The 20,225-nt window shown below is 32.2% G+C and overlaps 1 long non-coding RNA gene across 1 annotated transcript; it reads right to left on the minus strand.

Annotated features, from left to right (window-relative positions):
• Positions 1 to 236: 236 nt before the first annotated feature.
• LOC127728794 (uncharacterized) lies at positions 237 to 6,507 on the minus strand. The gene is made up of 3 exons (XR_007994376.1): positions 6,248 to 6,507; positions 846 to 948; positions 237 to 402 (listed from the first exon to the last, which is right to left on the minus strand). It is a non-coding gene; the product is annotated as an uncharacterized LOC127728794 (long non-coding RNA).
• Positions 6,508 to 20,225: the final 13,718 nt, after the last annotated feature.

Below are 20,225 nucleotides of genomic sequence, written 5' to 3' on the forward strand. Positions count from 1 at the left end.
GATGATTGCGGCAGGTTTGGTTTCATTTGGTCTAAAAGACTACTCAGACAAGATGTTTGTTAAAGTTAACGGCCACCAAATGATAAGAAAAGCACAAACTGGCCCTCTGGGCCATGTAAGCTTAAAACAAATATAGAACTAGTAGTGTATGGTATTTCATTGAAGAAAACATATGGAGTTATACAGGCATATTCGTATCATTTAACACAATGATATAAAAATGATAAGACTACACATTTCGTTCAGTAAATACGTAATTTTATTAAAATTTAACGTCCAACGCCGGAATGTCCTCCTGGACAAAGCTGTGTTTCATCAGCAATAAGGACAACCTTTTGCGAACAACGTCCATCAGGTACCACTTTACACTCAGCAGAATGGCTAGTGATGTACCCGCCAATACTAAAACCGAAAGTAAAGTTTTAAACATGTGAATGGTTTTTGGTGGTTAAGTATATACAAAGAGTGATTGTGCTAGAGAAGGTATATGACATGGGTGGAATTTAGATCGACAAAATTGTTAAAAAAATATATAATGAACAAAAACGGACGAAAGATAAGGTAGTTGTATGTATGTACTAAATGTCAATACTACATTTACCTTGACATATAACTGTAACAATCATCACTCAATTTTATCAAAAATTGAACATTTTTAAGTATTTAAAATCCGTTAAATTTTTATATTTTCGAAAATATTGCGAAATTTAAACCTCGCGAACCAATTGGCAATACCAAATTCGAAAAAATAAGTACACCAGAAAAAGTACATGTACAGTAAATTTTAGTATAGTATATATATTATTTGAAATGAATCCAGTATGATGTAAATAAAAACGACTTACGAGCAGCAACTTAGGGATCCGTTGCTACACCCACAGTCGATACATTCCTTGAAAGATTTATACCTTGTTCCATCTTTTATTATTTGTCCTTTGTAAACACAATCTAAAGAGAACAAATGATTGAATGATAAAATTACTGACGAAGTATTCAACTTATCTAATTCATAATATATCATTTCTTTTTTTAATGTAGTAACTAAGACTTAATTGGAATCAATGACGCCAGGCTTATAACTTTGTACGCTAGAAACGCGTTTCATCTACATAAGACTCGTCTATTGTGCTCAAATCAAACCAGTTGGAAGACCAAACTCAATAACGAAATTAAAGTTCGTTGAAAACAAAAAATTAAGGATGTGCCAACTCTTTGCCTGGGTGCAATAACTTTTATCATCTTATCAACCGTAAATGTACCGAATGTAACATATCAATGATATTTCCAGCCAGGAAAATAGCGCTTTCTCTAAAGTTAATGCATACAATTCGACCAAACCACATGTATTAAGGTAACACAATACCAAATGGCATATCTCCCGATTTTTAAAATGTTTGGTAAACTTGTACCTTGATTCGGGTTACATCGGAATATGAAATATAAAATGGGGGTCACCATTTTTGTTTTTTTGTAATTTTCATAAGAAAACGTCAATTTTGTGGCGGCAAATTTACATTGATATATAGTGAAAATGCCGTGTTTTTTACTTATTTTTCTAGATTGTTGATTGAATGGCTCTGTTCTCATATACGGTTGAAGCCTAAAACCTAATTTAATATCCAAGATTGTATACTGAATCCATGCATGTATAGAAACAAGTATGTCAACATCCTTGTTTTTTAGATAAATTGCTTCAAAGTTGACCGGAATGCTCAGAATTTGACAGAAAACGTGTGACGTTACTGAATACAGAATAACGTTTTTTATTTACTCAGGTGTTGAAAAAATATATAACAAGATCTGAATGGTGTTTGTTTTTTTATTTTCATTTCTCCTGTCATGTTTCGTAAATTTCTTACTATTCTACTGATCAAATTTTATTTCGTCCTAACCGGATGCACATTTAGCTTTTCAAAACTGAATCTGCAACTTAACCCTACTAAACCAGACAAAGTTGATGCCACCACTGCGTCCATGCATAAATGAAGTGCTACTAAAATTTGATTAAGTCAACAGTTATGTTGAAATACAATTTGAATTGATTGACTGGTGGTTGCTTAACGTCCAGTGGCAAATATTTCATACATGTTTAGGACGATACAATACAATTTGAAATAGTTGTGTTTAAAAAACACATATGATGCACCCGTCAAAAAAGTTTAAACATTCGGTTAGCTATGAAAATTACAACCGTCATTAACAAAAATTCTGACAGTATACATACCTTAAGTATATGTACTAACAGCAGGCACACAATTTAGAAAAGTTGGGATGTAAAACATGTAGTGCTAAGAGATTAGCCGTGTAAACCCTATATACCAAGTGCGGAACGGACGGTCGAAAGGACACGGGTAAAACAATATGCTCCCGCCATTTTGTCAAGGGACCAAAATTTATATTAGTGTATATGATTATGTTCTATTTTATAAGGCATTGGTGACAAAATGTATTTTTGAATATTTAGTTCATAGTGGAATGGTAATTGGGAGATCTCAAATGTAGCAATGTAAGCAAGCTAACATGTACGCCATTTGGTCTTTGATAGAAAGTTGTCTCATTGACAATCATACATACCACATCTCCTTATTTCATAATGATTTGAGTGTAATCTTGAAATACAAGAAGTTTAAAGGCTTTAACAAATATGTACAAGGACACTGAAGTATGTTACTGTTATAATTAAAATCTGACTATTGTTGTGAACATGAATGTGATGTTATAATTTGACAGATTTAATACTTACGTTACTAAATACACTTATCAACTTCCTATTTCAAGGGAAGAACGAATTTTTACTAAAACTACAAATTAGCAGTAAAAAAAACTACAAATTAGCAGTAAAAAAGTTCTTGTCTATGCTGCATTAGTCACTTGTTATCTAGACGTCTTTGGTTTTGTTTGTAGTTAATTTGCCAGTTGCTGTCTTATTGTATTTCCCACATCTGCATTTATTCACACAAAGAAATACCAACTCTTTTTTTACATACATACATACTTGTATACTTGTTAAAAAAAACTCCTTATAAGATTGTAAATACCCTCGGGTTTATTCCGACGCCTATGTGAGCAATATGCTCCTCCCTAAAAAAGCATCTTTATTTATCGTATGTGAATCATTTTGTCTCCCCACTTTGTGAATTGGTGTGTTTTTCATCATCAGTACTTGTACATCATGTCCAAACGTTTTTTTTTTCTGGCGACCATTTCAAAACAAAGTGGTCTCTTAACGGAGTTGCATTAATAGTGATACAATTCCCCGTAATTTCACACATTATCCTAGTTTTCTATAATTTGGATTTCTACTTTCAAAACAAAATTTCATTGGAAAACGGCGTGCATCATATTTAAGAATTTATTGCAAAAAAAAACAACCCAGAATAAAAAAAAACATCAGTCTGTTATGCATAATAATAGATATAGATAAATCGTACTAATGCTTACTTGTCAAAAGAAAAGAACATTTAAAAAGGATATATTTAATGTAAAAATGAGGAGAAGAACGAGAGAAAGACGACGAAGCAATCAATGTCAAATAACGTATTGTATTAAAATCTCTCCGCACTCTTCATCAATGCTAAATTACAATCAAAAATATTTTACAAAAAATTATCGTTAACCTCTAGAAACACGACGGAACCTGCTGCATTGAGTGGTATCTAGGAACTTTGTTCAATAACGTCAGGAACAATAAGTATAACGTAACGTCATTCGGTATCGTTTTATCCTAATTATGTTTGTTCAATAATTTAGACAACCTAATATTGTGAGAAAGAAAAAAATTGATAAATATTTTAATAACCTATTTTCTAATCAAATAAATTACTTTCACTTTTTTTAAAACAGACAAAACAATAAATCGTTAAATTACACAGAAGCAATAAATTTCAGTGGTCGGGGTACTCGAAAACTTATAAATTAGTAGATTTAGTAGAAATAAAAGATGCTTAGTACTACCACCAAACACTCTAAAAATTAATATATAGAAATAGCTTAAGATTCTCTGTGTATTCTTATTCCATATTTATTTATAAATATGCCGCAAAGATAAATATGAAAAAAATAGAGTATTAAATATTTGAATTCATTAATCAAAGATCTGAAACAATTACTCAAGGTCCTCAATGGTTTTTTTTTTTACTTTTTTATTAAAGCGTCACTGGCGAATCTTTTGTAGGCGAAACGCGCGTCTGGCGTACAAAATTTCAAGCCCTGTATTTGTGATGAGTTTATTTACTTTTTCCATTGTTTTCGACAATATCTGTGAACACGATACGAAAGCAAGTAATGTACAAATGTGTCCTTTGGTTCATTTTTCATAAGAGCAACAAAATTCGATTAAATTTTCCGTAAACTTTCGTAATAATCAGTTATATAAAAAAAAAAGGCATTTGACCAAAATGAACTTGGCTGATGTTGAAATCTTATTGTATATTCATGTGACAGGCACACCTGATCAGTTGCTGTGCATTTACTCTACTACCAATATTGAATTTGTCAAAAAGAAATTTACCGTATAATAATTACTCGAGGGAAAATTGAAATAGTATACTGTTCAGACAAAGATACATTGAAAAATAAACAATATTATTAAAAAATCTGAATTTTAATTCTAAATTTCTCAATAATTAAGTGACATGGTGATCTGTAAATCAGTGTGATTCAAAATTTATTTGCACACAAGTTGCGTTGCCTCTTTCGCCAACACCATTGGGCTTTAAAGGAGATAATCGGCCAAATGTTTGTGTTTGAGATACAATAAATAATCATTAGTTCTTTAAAAAGATACCATGTGCCCAGAGGGCAAATCGTATCTTTTTTACGAACTAACGCTTATTCATTGTGTCTCGTACTTACACTATTGTTGTGGCGACTTTACCCAATTACAGTTTCTTTTTTAATTATACCGTATTATTTGTAAGCTTAAATAACTACTTAAAATACACTCACATGCATGATTTTAATAGTAAATGAAAATTATTACCAAATCATTGAAATTATTGAATTATTCGAAACACTAGGGATTTTCTACGCCAGGAATAGATTACGATAGCTGTATTTGGTAAAACCTTTCGAAAATTTTGGATTCTCAATGCTCTCCAACTTCGTACTTGATTTGGATTCGAGGGTCACTTGTGAGTCTATTGTAGACGAAACGCTTCAGGCGTACAAATCATATGCTTGGTATCTTTAATAAGTTTTTTTGTTTTTTTCTACGAATATGTGAAATAATGCAGCAGTTGGAAACGGATGAAATTGACAATAAATTTCTCATGAATTACATGAAATGGTTTATAATAATAAAAAAAAAACAAATTATTATTTTTTCTTTTTGCTAAAATATCAATGACCTCACAAATGAAATTTAGGAAAAAAGGGAAATCTGAAATAGGGATTCGAACTATGTCTACAAGTGTTACTCTCAACTCATCCTAACCTTGCGGTTACCAACTTACTCCATACAAACGTCGTTTTTAAATATTTTAAGGCTCAAACCCTGTGAATATAGTGTACCGTATCATATTGATATATGTAAAATCGACAATTGAATATCATCCGATTAGCCAAGTGGTGTCATCGATGTGTTTATGAACAGTGACACATTGGTTATTTCAGGGATGGTGTTCGGACCGCAGTCGCGGCAAATAAAAGTTTACAAAAGTTCAAGGTAACTTTTTAGACTAATTCCAGATATGAACCGAAATCGAAATTCTACAGCTTAAGCCAAACTTCCTAACCAAATATTTGTATCTATGAAAGAATTGAGTACAAGTCTTAATTAATTTGTGATAACGAAATCCCTGACTTGCTAATTTACCAGTTATACATAAACAAAGCAACAAAAAATTACATAGAACACCAAAGACTGGCTGACACCAACCCCACCAAAATCTGGGGATAATATAAGATGATCCGCAAGGGTAATCAGATCCTGTTCTACAAGTGGCACCCATTGTGTGATGTATAATATTAATTGCAGCGTTGCTATAAAAGTATGGAAAATGATATATTTCTTTTTTTGAAGGGTCCCTGCGCTTGCAGAGAAGTCTTAATTACATTGACGAAAATAATTTCAACATATGAAATCCATTTATCAATTATTCATGTGAGTTATACTACAAATTCAAGTTTGAACTGTTTTAAAAGTAAAACGAAAATAGAAACTACAAGATAAATATTCGTTTTGTGTTATGATCAGAATGACCCTCATCATTATGACTAGATAAGAATATAAATTGTTTAAATTTACCTGTTGGTTGCTGTGTAAAACAGTACCCATCTACAGTTGAAGACAGCCCTACGATCAGAAAACACACACACAGTAGAATGTGCACCATGTTGCAAAAACGTTTGAATAGATAATCCAGATGTATGCTGCTATGTATTTATATATCAGAAAAGCTAATTGCTTTAACAAAACTTACTCGACGATTATAAAATTACGTGTTAGTCATCATCAAATTAAGCAGTATTTGAATGGATGTTTATTTCTTCGTACAAACATCCTGGACACATCGCTTTCGATCATTAAGCTATTTATCGTTTAAGGTTGTTACATAATTGATCAAATTTGGCATGCTGAATTGTACTTTTGTAATTCTATACTTTTAATAGTTTTAAACCTTTGTGTTGTATAAACAGAAAAACAGATAACAAGGGTGCAATCAAAAACTATAAGTGGAATAAAATAAAACACTTTTTGTCACGATCGAGCTAAAAGTTTGGATAATGATGTGAAAAATTGAACATAGATGTAGTCAGTGACTCATATATTCCATATTGAATTAGTAAAAAAATTATCTTAACGTCAGAATAAAAAAATTCAGAATATTATCTGTTTTATAGGGTTACTAGTTTTCCTGTTCTTTTATATTTGCATTTGTTTGCAATCCTCATCTTGCAGCACCTCTCCGTAGACAAAAAGAAGATTACTTGATTCGACAATTTGGAACTGCTAATCCATATGGTTGCAATGACAAATTTGATGGTATAGGTTTTCTATCTAGTCCTTCCTGTAAGTCGGTGAATGTGATGAACATTTTCACTCTACTCCTCGACGTAGACGCAGTCATGGTCATCGTCATTATACATCACATAATCTCCAGGATGTCTCTTTTTATGACCTGCTATCATTGAAACAAAAACCGTTAGGTATTTATCACATTCGCACGAAGCTTTCTTCATTACCCCTTTTAAAACTTCATTCGCTGTACAACTTATGTTTGGAAAACACTGTTACAATCCCCCATTCAAACCAATACAAACTTACAGCCATCACCTCGGATATTGCAAGTCACAGACTTTTTAAACCAGTTCGCATTGGAAAAGATGAAAAGGGAACAGATCCTTTCCAAAACATTCCTTCGCCAACAAAGGTCTCGATGCCATCAACTTGGGCAATATCTTTCATCATAAATTAGTTTAATCGAAAATACCAATGCTACATCAATCTTCAAAGACCCAAATGTTGCAAAACACCTGTCCTCCCACCATGACAAATATGTTGTTGTCCCCGCAGATAAAGCCCCAAGCAACATCGTTTTTGTATGTAAATCATATCACATTAACTGTTTGATAAATGAATTAGGTATTGACAATTCACTTGGAAACTCAAAATATACCCGCACGTATGTATGTATGTACTGGTAGATTCCTGCGTTATTCGGAGCACCCTTCAGAGCTGCTAGGGTACAGTGGAATCCGAGTACACTCTCTATCGGGATTAATGAAGATGTGTCACTAACGTATTTACAACAATATTTACATAGACAATCACCACCCCAACACAAAGGGAGTGCTAGAACACCGCGAAGTCTGTTATTATGGTGGAGGAAGCAAAAGTACTCGGAGAGAACCACCGGGACACTAAACGGGAACAGACAAACCGAAGAGATATCAGCAGATTGATCTCCAGGTCAAAGTAGGGGGCAACTTTGACCAACCGAGCTTGGATACCTAAACTACATATTTGTTCTTACAAACAACGTTATATTCCTGGGTCTTCCAAGTGCTCCACGAAACTTCTTTCTGAATTATTAACATCTATTTGATCAGCAATCAAAGCCGAGATGGAAAGTTATTGTGAAACTACCTACTCTAGAGGTGGCGTGAATCAAATGTGGATATTTCATTTGCAATAGTATTAGAACATTTGACTTTTTCTACACTTTCTACAAGTATTCCCCATTCCAAACTAAAAGACAAATTGAAATAGTTTTGAAATAGGTCATGCTTTGTTTCACAAAAAAGAATGGCTTACGTAGATACAAGTTTCTTGTCGTAGGGACGGATAAACTGTACTTTGTAAACCAACACTCAAACTAAAAAAAATCTCTAAAACTAACATAATGAAGATGCTTGATTTCCTCATTTTCAACATAATTGTTACGTTTGGAGGACGCCTTTTTCAACAAACAATCGGCATTCCCATGGGAACCAATGCGCTCCTCTTCTTGTCGACTTGAGCGTCGATTGAAAACAAAACTTTAAGAAAAAAGAGATGATTTTCTATGTAGCAACATTCAAACAGCTTCTGCATACGGAATATATATCTCCCAGTTGATACGATATTCCAGGGCTTTTATTTCTTATCATAATTTCCTTGATAGAGGGTTGCTGCTCACAAGGATATCTATTAAATTAAGAGTTTCAAGTGGTGAAGTTGAAATCATCCCTTCTTAAATTTTAGGGACGCCATCACGAGTTGGTTGACCGTTATGGAATATCTGTTTCACAGATGACGACGAATATAATATGTTCCAATTGTCGAAACTACAATCTCGTCCTCTTCCTCCGAATGTGATCTACCGAATTAGACATATCACTGTTTTTGTAATTACATGAGCAACACGACGGGTGTCACATGTGGAGCAGGATCTGCTTATCCTTCCGGAGCACCTAAGATCCCTCCAGTTTATGGTGGGGTTCGAGTTGCTCAGTTTTTGGTTTTTTTATGTTGTTTTGTGTACTGTTCTTTGTCTGTTTGTCTTTTTATTTTTTAGCCATGACGTTGTCAGTTTATTTTCGACTTATGAGTTTGAATGACCCTTTGATATCCTTCGCCTCTCTTTAAGGGCATTCTGTAATGCCTAATATGATAAAGACGTCAAGACTAAAAACGAACCTAACCTAAGGCTACCTGTCTTATTTGTTTTTCGTTTGTTGGTCATAGATTATATCAGGCTGTTGGTTTTCTCTTTTGGAATGTTTCATGTCATGCCGGGAAATTGATAGATTACTTACGTCATCGGGTTTGCTCATTTTTGAAAACTGCACAGTGTTCAATAGTTTTTTACGTCTTGTCTACAGCGCATCTCCTTGTTACAATATACTAAAGTTATAGCGTCCATTAAATCCGATGCCTTGTGTAAGGTGAGTGTCACACTCAATGCACATTAAAGAACATTTGCAACAATCTTCTGATGGATCATGTTGGATGTTCTGCTTCAAGAGAAAAGTTCTGCTCCTACATATAACTTACTTGCCTTCATTTTCCAGTGGCAGTCCAACTTATCAGCTGTTCAACCCTGTTATCAAAACAAATAACTTTCAATCAATCAATAGTTAGTTCGTGTATATTAAAGTAATATATAAAACCATATATATATATATATCGACAATCTGGTATCTCAAAAATATTATGACTTTGTCCCTCCTAGGAAATTGAGAACCTTGAAACATTTTGGTTTACGAATACTAGTGTGGTCGATTGGATAAAAGTGCTACATTTAAAATAAGTCGAATATGTCTCCTTAATAATGTTGCAGTCTCTCGTCGTAAAGGAGAATGTGCACACAATTTAGTCATGACTGTCTCCGATACGATTTAAAATGCAAAAAGCGGTTTACCATGAAAGGGAATTGGTGTTTTCAAAGCATAGTTACGTTAGTTTCCTAACAACGGTGACTTAGATTTTTTAATTACATATTGATAAAACATAAAACCTAGTGTCTATATAGGTGTAATACCACCAAATCATAGTATGTCACATCCAGTTGCATACGAAAATAGGTCGAAAAAAAATATTCCCTTGAATTTGACAGTTGTAGGTAATTGATCCTACATTTCATTGCAGTAAAACATTTCTTGGTCATAAACATATAGCTTGGGTGTTTCAAAGCACCATTAGGTTTTTATTTGGGGTTTCTATAGAATATTTTGGAAACTTGAGGTTACATGGTTACTAAAGCTTGTACACAGGTTAAAAAAGGGGGAAAATTTGATTGGTTAACCTTCAGTGATGGTTATTTTCTTATATGCAATGAAATGTTATGTGAAATTTTTTCTATAGTACTGGACAGGATAAAACTTTACTCTTGCCAAGTATTTCTTTATTTGAAACAAAGATAAATTCTGCACAATTTTTTGAAAAGTGCAAATTTAACAAAGACTAATAGGGGAAAAACAATGGTGGTATTACACCTATAGTACATTATGATTGTCATTTGTGTTCTAAAATGTGTTGCTTAGAATGATAATTAAGAAATACGTATTTTGTTCTTTCGGGTCAACAAAGAAAACTCGCAATATTTAGGGATTGAACATCAAAAGAAAACACGTCGTGTAAAAATGACTTTGTAACAACCCATATTACCTTTTTAAACATTGCCGTTACAAGAAAACAAGACTTTACATGTACCACTTCATTTTTTATAAAAGAAAAATACGCATTCATGAAAGTTGGAAACTCTTGCAGATTATCATGTGTCTAAGCTATCACAGAAGGTAAAATACTCCTTCTTGTTTAAACAAAAATTTCGGATCGATTCTCGACAAAACTGCGAACTTATCATCGGTCGCAGCTGTTTTCCGTGGTCTATGTCTGTGCAAGAAATGATTAAGAACTGTAAATGAAATGTAGAAACTAATTCAAATTATATCCTGGAAATTGTTCCATATATATACTTCTAACTTTCCTCTTATTTGAATATATGTTACCTTCTTCTGCTTCTCACAGATGTATAGGAACAGTCATTATCCGTTTGTTGGTTCAGCTGATATGATAAGTGTTTTGTTGTTTTTCCAAGGGACTTTGTTCTTACGTATTATACATAAAATAACCTTAAAATTAAGTCCACATTTAATTTATAATTCTTACTACTAGTATTTCACTTTGATATACCAAACCAGATATTTGTTAAGATAGGTATCTAGTGAAATAATTATTTTAACTTTTTAAAGTTTTACGGATGTCTACATGATTTGGTTGAATGTTATTGCATATCCGTGTTATAGATGATCACGGATATGTGTCAATGGTAGCCAAAATCGTAAGAAAATTAAGCTTTTTGTCCAACACATTTAAATTACAATAATGTGCTATTAATGCCAATTCATTCAAGACTTTTATATTGCTTTCCACCTATTTAAAAGGAGCAATGCGTTTTTTACAACTGTCTGTCTCTTTGTGTATATATATATATAGGCATTGCTTGTTGTATAGTTCGCATTTTTGGGCCAAGTGAGCTTTTCTCATCACTTGTCTTCCGTCGTCTGTTACTAGTAACTTTTACAAAAATATTCTCCGCTGAAACAGCTGGGCCAAAAATTAATCAAACTTTACCACAATCTCATTGTGTTATCTGGTTTAAAAACCTGCCTGTCAGCAAAGATGGCCGACGTGGATAAAAATATAACATGTGGGTAAAATAAAGATTTTCTATTTTTTTTAAAACTGCTTTAAATAGAGAATGGCACTGTTTTAACCCTTTTTTATGTTTTGGACTAAAACTAAAGATGGAGAGAAAAAAAATTACCAGGAATACAAGATCAACAAAAAGATAATTTAGTTATGAATTCTTTTCTAGTTTACAATGTTGGAGAGTGACCATTGTTGAAGATGCACATAGACCTAACTGAGCAACACAGTCTCTTTATAGCCTCTTGTTTGAATATTATAATTAAATTTCTAGGAAAAGCATGTCTGTTTTATTAGCACAGTACCTTTTTCTATTACTGAACAAGGCATGGGGTAATCGTAATCAGTACTCGCAATCAGTTCTAATCAATAACATTTTGCAATTTAATCACATGCAGTCAGTAATCTACATAATCTGATTACTATTAATCATTATTTAATCGATTACACTGCAAAGAACATGTGTAATCAGGATTACTTTATACCTAAGAAATACATCGGGATATAGATATCAAAAATTTGTCAAAACCTTTACTAAATTTAATCACAAATATAGGGATTTATTATAACATTATGATTCCAAATGCAGGAACTTTATGAAAAAGTTGTAATGTGCATCCATTGCACGACGGAAATATTTCTAATGAAGCTTACAGATTTAGGAATTGTCCTTCAAATCGATCTATGTTCTCTGTATATTAATAGACTTATTAATAAAGGACCTTAGTAGTTGTTTCATGGTAGCGTACTTGCCTCGACTGCGGAAAGTCGTGGGTTCGATCCCCGCCAGAGTCAAACCAAAGACTTTTTAATTTCTATTTTTTGCTTCTCCAAAAAAGCACGCGGCATTTAGAAGTAAGAGTAAAGCTTGGGAGTCAGAATAAAATAAGGTGAAATTTCTTCCTTCGGATAGTAAGCTTGTGAACTAGCACGTAAAAATCCCACTCAGTGTGTAGATGAAGTACAAAACAGGGCAACATCCATATTGCAATATCAAGTTTTCATCCTGAATCAGGCATGGGGTAATCGTAATCAGTAATCGTTATCAGATGTAATCAATAAAATTTTGCAATGTTATCACATGTATTTAGTAATTATGCAATTTCCGATTACATGTAATCGTAATTTAATCGATGACAATGTAATCGAAAACAGGTGTAATCAGGATTACTTTTAGATTACTTTTACATTACATTCATATGATTACTTGCTGATTACAAATTTTGTATATGAAAATAGTTCATGATATACAATAGATATAGATATAAGAAGATGTGGTATGAGTGCCAATGAGACAACTCTCCATCCAAGTCAAAATTTATAAAAGTAAACATAAAGCATGGATAAAAAAATTATTAAACAGGTATTTACTATATAAAACTAAGGAGATGTGGTATGATTGCCAATGAGACAACTATCCACCAAAGTTCAAATGAAGTGGATGTAAGCAATTTTGAGCAACCGTACGGCCTTCAACAATGAGAAAAACCCATACCGTATGGTCGGTTTTAAAAGGTCCCTACATGAAAAATATGAAATAAATCAATTGAGAAAACTAACGGCCTAATTTATAACAAAACAATTTACGAAAAAAAACAAATATGACAGACATGAACCAACGACAAGCACTGAACTACAAGCTTCTGACTTGGGACAGGCACATAAAGAATGTGGCAGGCCGGGGTTAAACATGTTTGTAAGCGCTCAACCCTCCCCATAACATAGGACAGTGGTGTAACAGTACAACATAAGAACAAACTATAAAAATCAGTTGAAAAAGGCTTAACCCATCAAATGGATACAAATAGAAATACATCTAACAAAAAACAGAGTGGACGTGGACGGGTACTTATAGATCCCCACAACAAAAAGATACTAAGTACAAATCTGAGAGTACTCGTAGTTACTGACAGCTATTGCAAAGCCAATAACAACTTATAAAAAAAATCATGTATCTAAGACGAATATATCAATCAGTACACATCCAACATCAATATGATTGATTCTATCCTCTATATTATAAGTTTAGTATAACCAAGCTTGGGCATGTAGATTGAAAATGTGTGATTTTTTTTTTAAAAAGTTAACTAAATGAATTTACCATCCAGATTAATCATTGTGAGATTGAGCCATTGTGATACCAGAATATGTTTTGAAAAAAATGTGTTTTCCCTAAAGGAACACTTCTGATATCAACTCTAATTTTAGTTTACACAACATTTTGTTATAACTACATGGACATTCAATAGCATAAAACATAAATTTTGGGGATTTGAAATCAATTTGACTTTGATGATCGCCATAAATGAGCCCACCTAATTAAATAATAATGGAATTTAGAACCAAATTCTTTTTTTTTAAAGTTAGTATAAACTTTGTTTTTCCATAAATATTTTCAAGATTATTTTAGATAACATGAATATAGTGATTTAAAAAAAACATAATTTTTCATAAAAAGTAGCTTTTTTATGTAAGGATAAAAAAGTTTTAAAACCAATCTTTAATCATGTTAATATTACAATAGAATCATAAGTAATGCAAAGTAACCATGATTACTTTAAAGAAAAGTAGTCTAAGGTAATCAATTACATTTGAATTTAGGTGTAAGTGTAATGTAATGGATAACATTAAATTAGCAAAGTAATTGTAATTTAATCGATTACATTTTAAAGTAATCGACCCCATCCCTGTCCTGAATATGCATTTAATTTGCCACTGGACGTTAAACAGCCATCAATAGCTGCAATTTTTATGGACATTCCAAGAAAAAGGTTAAAAAAATGAATAGAAAAAAAGTTCATAAATAGCATTCTGCATTAAAAATACATTTTGGACTATTTAAAATGTATCATTCTGTTCCTTACATGTATTTTTGATATCATAAAAACATTCACTTTTCTTTTTTGTTTTCCTTTTTTGCATTGGATGCCTGTTACAAAGAGAACAACCGGGGTATCAAAAACCTACATTTTAATTATTATCAATCATAGTCATAATTATGACCCTTGTCTGACGCATGTGCCAAACTAGAATCAAATTAATCTACTTTATATGAGAGCAAAAACAAAAATCTATGCTACATCATTTTGCATGCATGATTCATTTCTATCACTCAGAGAGATGCCAAGTTTCCAATCTTTGTAATGAAAATTTGTATATTTGCATTATTTAAAGCATTTTTAACAATCTACAACAAATGCATTTCACAAATCTAATAAATGTATTAACTATTCACTTTATAAAAGAACTGAATTTTGTTCAATTTTAATTTTCAGTATTAAAAATAAATAGTCAATTTTACATCTATAGATTGTACTCATTGACATCAATAACTTACTTTTTGTCTGTATTCTGTCAAGCCCCTCCCTCCCTCCCTCCTTCCCTCTCTCCTTTCTGTGTGCTTAAAAAAAACGCAATACATTTCAATTCCAAGAACAAAATATAAGAAAGTAAAAAAAAATTCTAGAAGACAATTTATCAAAAACCAAATTCTGTTCTCTTTATGCTGTATTTCAAGTCAATTTAATACACACATATATATTATTGAACTTTGAAGCTAACACAATGATTGATACAGGTGAGCACTTTTAGAAAGCCAAAAGCATACATAATATCAACCCAAAATAAAGAATGAAATGTTCTTGTCTGGTAAATTATACTTAATCTTCACTCAGTTATGGTTTGCTAATTAATCTGATAACAGTTTGCATCATTGCTGCAGCCATGCATGAGTGAGGCATATGGTTGCCATTCCTTGTTTCTGGTTCCATCGCTGTTATCTTCTATGCCTCGAATGCACAGGAAACTATACTTCCTGTTGCCAACAATGGATTCTAAGACTTGGTTAAACTAGGTTTCAAAACAGCTGATGTTATATTTATGTTAATTCTAGTGGATTCATTTTTGTGGACCGGTCTTTGTGAACCAATTACACCGTAATGAACACTGGGAACGCCTTCTCTGATGCTCTCTCCCTCTTCTGCTTTTAAAGAATGGTGCACCTCTATCCAATTATCTTCTCCAATGTTCATGTTTAACCTATCGCTTTCTTTAGGTGGCCGATTAAAATCTGCCTCCTGATTACGCAGAAGATCTTTACCTTCCTATTTTCCAAAGGTGTCTTATCAGCTTTTTCTCTAAGCTCTATCTCAGTGATTCCTAATTAACGTTCGGGTTTTGTTGCCAAAGTATACTGATCTTGATAAACAATCAACAAAGAAGCATCGAGCACGTAGAAAATAAGTTAGATGATTAATATGATTGAACGATGTTTATCCTTTTTGAATAGTTTCCATTCGCTTTCATTTGTTATTTAAACATTCTCATAACAATTATTAACTGATTTGTTGTATCAATTTTTTTTTCTTTCAGAATCAATAAGCACTATCTACCTTCCAGTGCACGTTTGTTTACCTTTTCTTTCATTACGGTTTTTCCCTCGCCCTCCCGTTGTACGGTTGCCGAAGTTATATCGAGAGTTCTCGTGGCCAAGGTCACTGCATATGAAAAAGCTATCAGCTTAGAATTAGAGTACGTGAAGATAATGATTCAATAACAGTTCATTTCTGAAGAATTTTATAAGATAATGGATTTTCGTATACAGGAAAGTTTTATAGTAAAACTTAGCCATTCAAGCATATAAAACATCTACAACTTTTCTTTTTTTGAAGTATAATATGATTTCAACTAGCTCTTTGCAATTAAGAGTCTATTTTCTTCAAAGCAGAGACTATGTGTATTATCCTTAGATCGTTAAAAAAACTGTATTAACCACAGAAATGCTTGAAATTTTCATATTTTCTTTACCTTTGGAAATATTTGAATAGAAGCATTATAGCTGATGTAAAGATTCTACAAAAGTGTTATGTAGCAAAACTGCCAGTGTCCATGATGATAACACTAGTAATTGATACATGCAAAAAAGAGGGAAGCGAAAAAGTGTGTTTCTAGTCTTTTGAGTTGGTCAATGGTAAAACAAATATTGCGGTAGTTTTACAATATGATGAAGAGAATTTATTAAATATTATTGTTAACGACATTATAACATGTTTGGTTTAAAAGTGTTATTAAAGGGGGATTAATTTTGAAACCATTTCCTTTAATGTATTAAGTTTGCACTTTAAGTATACCCTTGTTTACCATTATTCCTTATCCCGTTCCGTATAGGACAGTACACATATTGAAATACAGATGTTTTTAAACTCCAAGTTTGCCAAAATATTGGTCCATATCATGTTGTACCTTTTTACCTTTTGTATCCCAGCTATGATTTGTTTAGGCTGGTTTCATGTACGTGTCTTCATCTCTAATCATAGACTGTTACAAAAAAGAAAAGAATGTAAGAAGTTGATATCTATTTACATGCTGTTAGTAAGCAGCTAGCCTTTTCAATGTCATTTGATACTTACAATACTATAATAGACCTATCATCTAAAAATTATTGAGAGCATTACAAAAAAACCGGTAATGGGGAAAAATTCACTCCAATTTCATCCATATTATCGTATCAAGGGAGCATTTGCTTTGTCAAAAATATTTATTATAACAGAATAACTGGGTATTTTAGATACATGATATGACATAATAGTATTTTACTTGTACTTTACAGAGTTATTAGGAGACGATTATATACATTGTATTGTGAATTTCAAATATTCCGGTAATTATCTATCATTGTGAGAGGATAATTAATAATAAATAGCTATGCTCATTTTTTGCCGAATTCACGTTACTAGTATCAAATCGTGATGAAATGCAGAAGTCTGACAATTGCTTTATAAAATATGATTAAAAGTATATGTTGGAATACAGAATAACTAGTATTTTAAATACATCATATGACATAAGAGTATCTTTATTGTACTTTACAGAGTTATTAAGAGACGATTATATACATTGTATTGTGAATTTCAAATATTCCTGTAATTATTTATTATTTTGAGAGGATAATTAATAATAAATAGCTATGTTCATTTTTTTCGAATTCAGTTATCAAATCGTGATGAAATGCAGCAATTTGACATTTTGCTTTATAACATTAATTAAAGGTATATGCGGATTATATGTCATTGATAAAGCAACAAACGGTACAGAAAATAACATAACATCTAGAGTTTTTAACACAGTCTCCAACAACAGAAAGGTGCCAATACAATATGTCATTCTCATAGTCGTCCCGATTCTAAAACAGAATAGTTGGGCATGAATGAAACAAAAATTATTCAAGGTCAGCAAAACAGTAACATTTCTATATGACATGAGACAACCACTGACGAGATGAATGTGATAAGCACACGAATGTCTGAATAAACTAGTTTATTGTGTCATTAATGAGTCGTGTGTCTGGCGTACAGCACCTTAAGCTTGGTATCTTTGATGAGTCTTTACAACCTCAGTGTAATGCCACTGATGGTGGACGTTTCGTCCCGACGGTATAGGCAGCCCTGTAGTGAGCACTTCTGTGTTGACATCAAATATCATTAATCGGGCAATTGTATAAATTTGTTGTTTACAAGACTTTGAATTGTTCGAAATACTAAATATTTTCTATCCCAGGCACGGATAATCTTATCTGTACTTGCCCCAGATTTTGTTGGGGTTGGTGTCGCCCAATATTTGGTTTTATATGTAGTTTTTTTGTTGCATTGTTTATGTTTAACTGTTAATTATTAAGTCAGCGATTTCGTTATCACAAATTAATTAAGACTTTTACTTAATTCTTTCAAAGATACAAATATTTGGTTAGGAAGTTTGGCATTAGCTGTTTATTCTAATCAAAAACCAGATATCACATCCTAATTTTAATGGTGATGTTTGTTAACTAAAATAGGATCCATCTAAACTCATCATACTAATTGGTACTTTAGACTGTGTGAACAAGAATTAGTTATTAGTTGTAATTAGTTTTGAACTAGTTTTCAGTAACTGTGAGTACCGTCTTATCAGTGTTTTGTGTGTAATTTCACTGTGATCTCTAACAAAATTGTATTAGCTAACCTCATAAAAAGAAATGTTCGGAGTTTAATCATCCCTTTTAGACGTTGCAATTAAAATTCTACATTTTAAAGCTATATTCTAATTGTCGTAAGAACAATAAATATTTAAAATCACAAAGTTACGTTTAGTGATTGAGAAGACCGAACGTTGCAGATTTATTTTAAAATTTACGTTCTGTTATCAAAGTCAACATGTAAAGAGGACCTTTTCCGATTTAAAAACTATCATCTTCTGATGATTTTAATTAGTTACATTTACGGTCAGATCTTAAAAGGGCATTTGCTAGATTATATTTAATCGTTCCATTTGTATGCTTAATTTCATTATGTTTGAATTGTCAAATTCACTGATTTCGGTTCACATCTGGAATTAGTTTAAAAAGTTACCTTTATCTTTAAGTTGGCGAGAATGGGGTTCGAACACCCTTCCTGAAGTAAAAAATATGTCACTGTTCATAATCACATCGACGAAAGATACCAGAGGGACATTCAAACTCATAGATCGAAAACAAACTGACAACGCCATCCCAAAAATAAAAAGACAAACAGACAAATAATAGTACAGATGACACAACATAGAAAACTAAAGTCTAAGCAATACGATCCCCACCAAAAACTGGGGGAGATCTCAGGTGCTCCGGAAGCGTAAGCAGATCCTGCTCCACATGTGGCACAAATGTCAATTTTACATATATCAATATGATACGGTACACTATATACATACGGTTTGTGCTATAATACATTTCAAAACGACGTTTGTATACAGTGAGTTGTTTACCGCAAGGTTAGAATGAGTTGAAGAGTTAAGGTTGAGAGTAACACTTGTAGACATAGTTCGAATCTCTGTTTTGGCATCCTTTTTCATAAATTTCATTTGCGAGGTCATTGATATTTAAACAATACGAAAAGATATATATTTGTTTTTGTTTGATTATTATCAACCATTTCATGTAACTCATATGAAATTTATTGTTAATTCCATCCGTTTCTGACTGCATTGTTTGAAATATTCGTGGAATTAATAATAACTCACCAAAGATACTTGTGAACGCCTGACGCGTTACATCTACAAAAGGCTCATCTGTGACGCTCGAATCAAAACGCTAAAAGTCAAAATCAAGTACCAAGTTGAAGAGCACTGTCGATCCAAAATATCTGAAAGATTTGGCCAAATACATACAGCTGAGGTAATCTATTCCTGGGGTAGAAATTCCTTAGTTTTCCGAATAATTCAAAGTTTTTCAAGAATTAATTGGAAAGTGTAATTCGAGAAGTGGATTGTAACTATTTTATATTCATTGTTATCATATTTTACTGGAAAACTAGTTTAATTATGCTTTATTTTGTCAATAAAAGAGATACTTCTGAATCATATTCTTTAAACTGTAAGTTCCTACGATTTTGTCTATGTTTTCATTTACTATTAATATCGTAAACGTGACTGTAAATATCTAGTCGAATAGAAGTTTAGAGAATTAAGTGGTTATTTAAGCTTCCAAATAATACTGTATACTTAAGAAAGGAACTGTAATTGGGAAAAGTCACTACAATGATAGTTTAGGTACGAGACACAATGAACAATCGTTAGTACCTAA

The sequence above is a fragment of the Mytilus californianus genome, unplaced genomic scaffold, assembly GCF_021869535.1.
Source record: "Mytilus californianus isolate M0D057914Y unplaced genomic scaffold, xbMytCali1.0.p SCAF_2, whole genome shotgun sequence".
Lineage (NCBI taxonomy): Eukaryota > Metazoa > Mollusca > Bivalvia > Mytilida > Mytilidae > Mytilus > Mytilus californianus.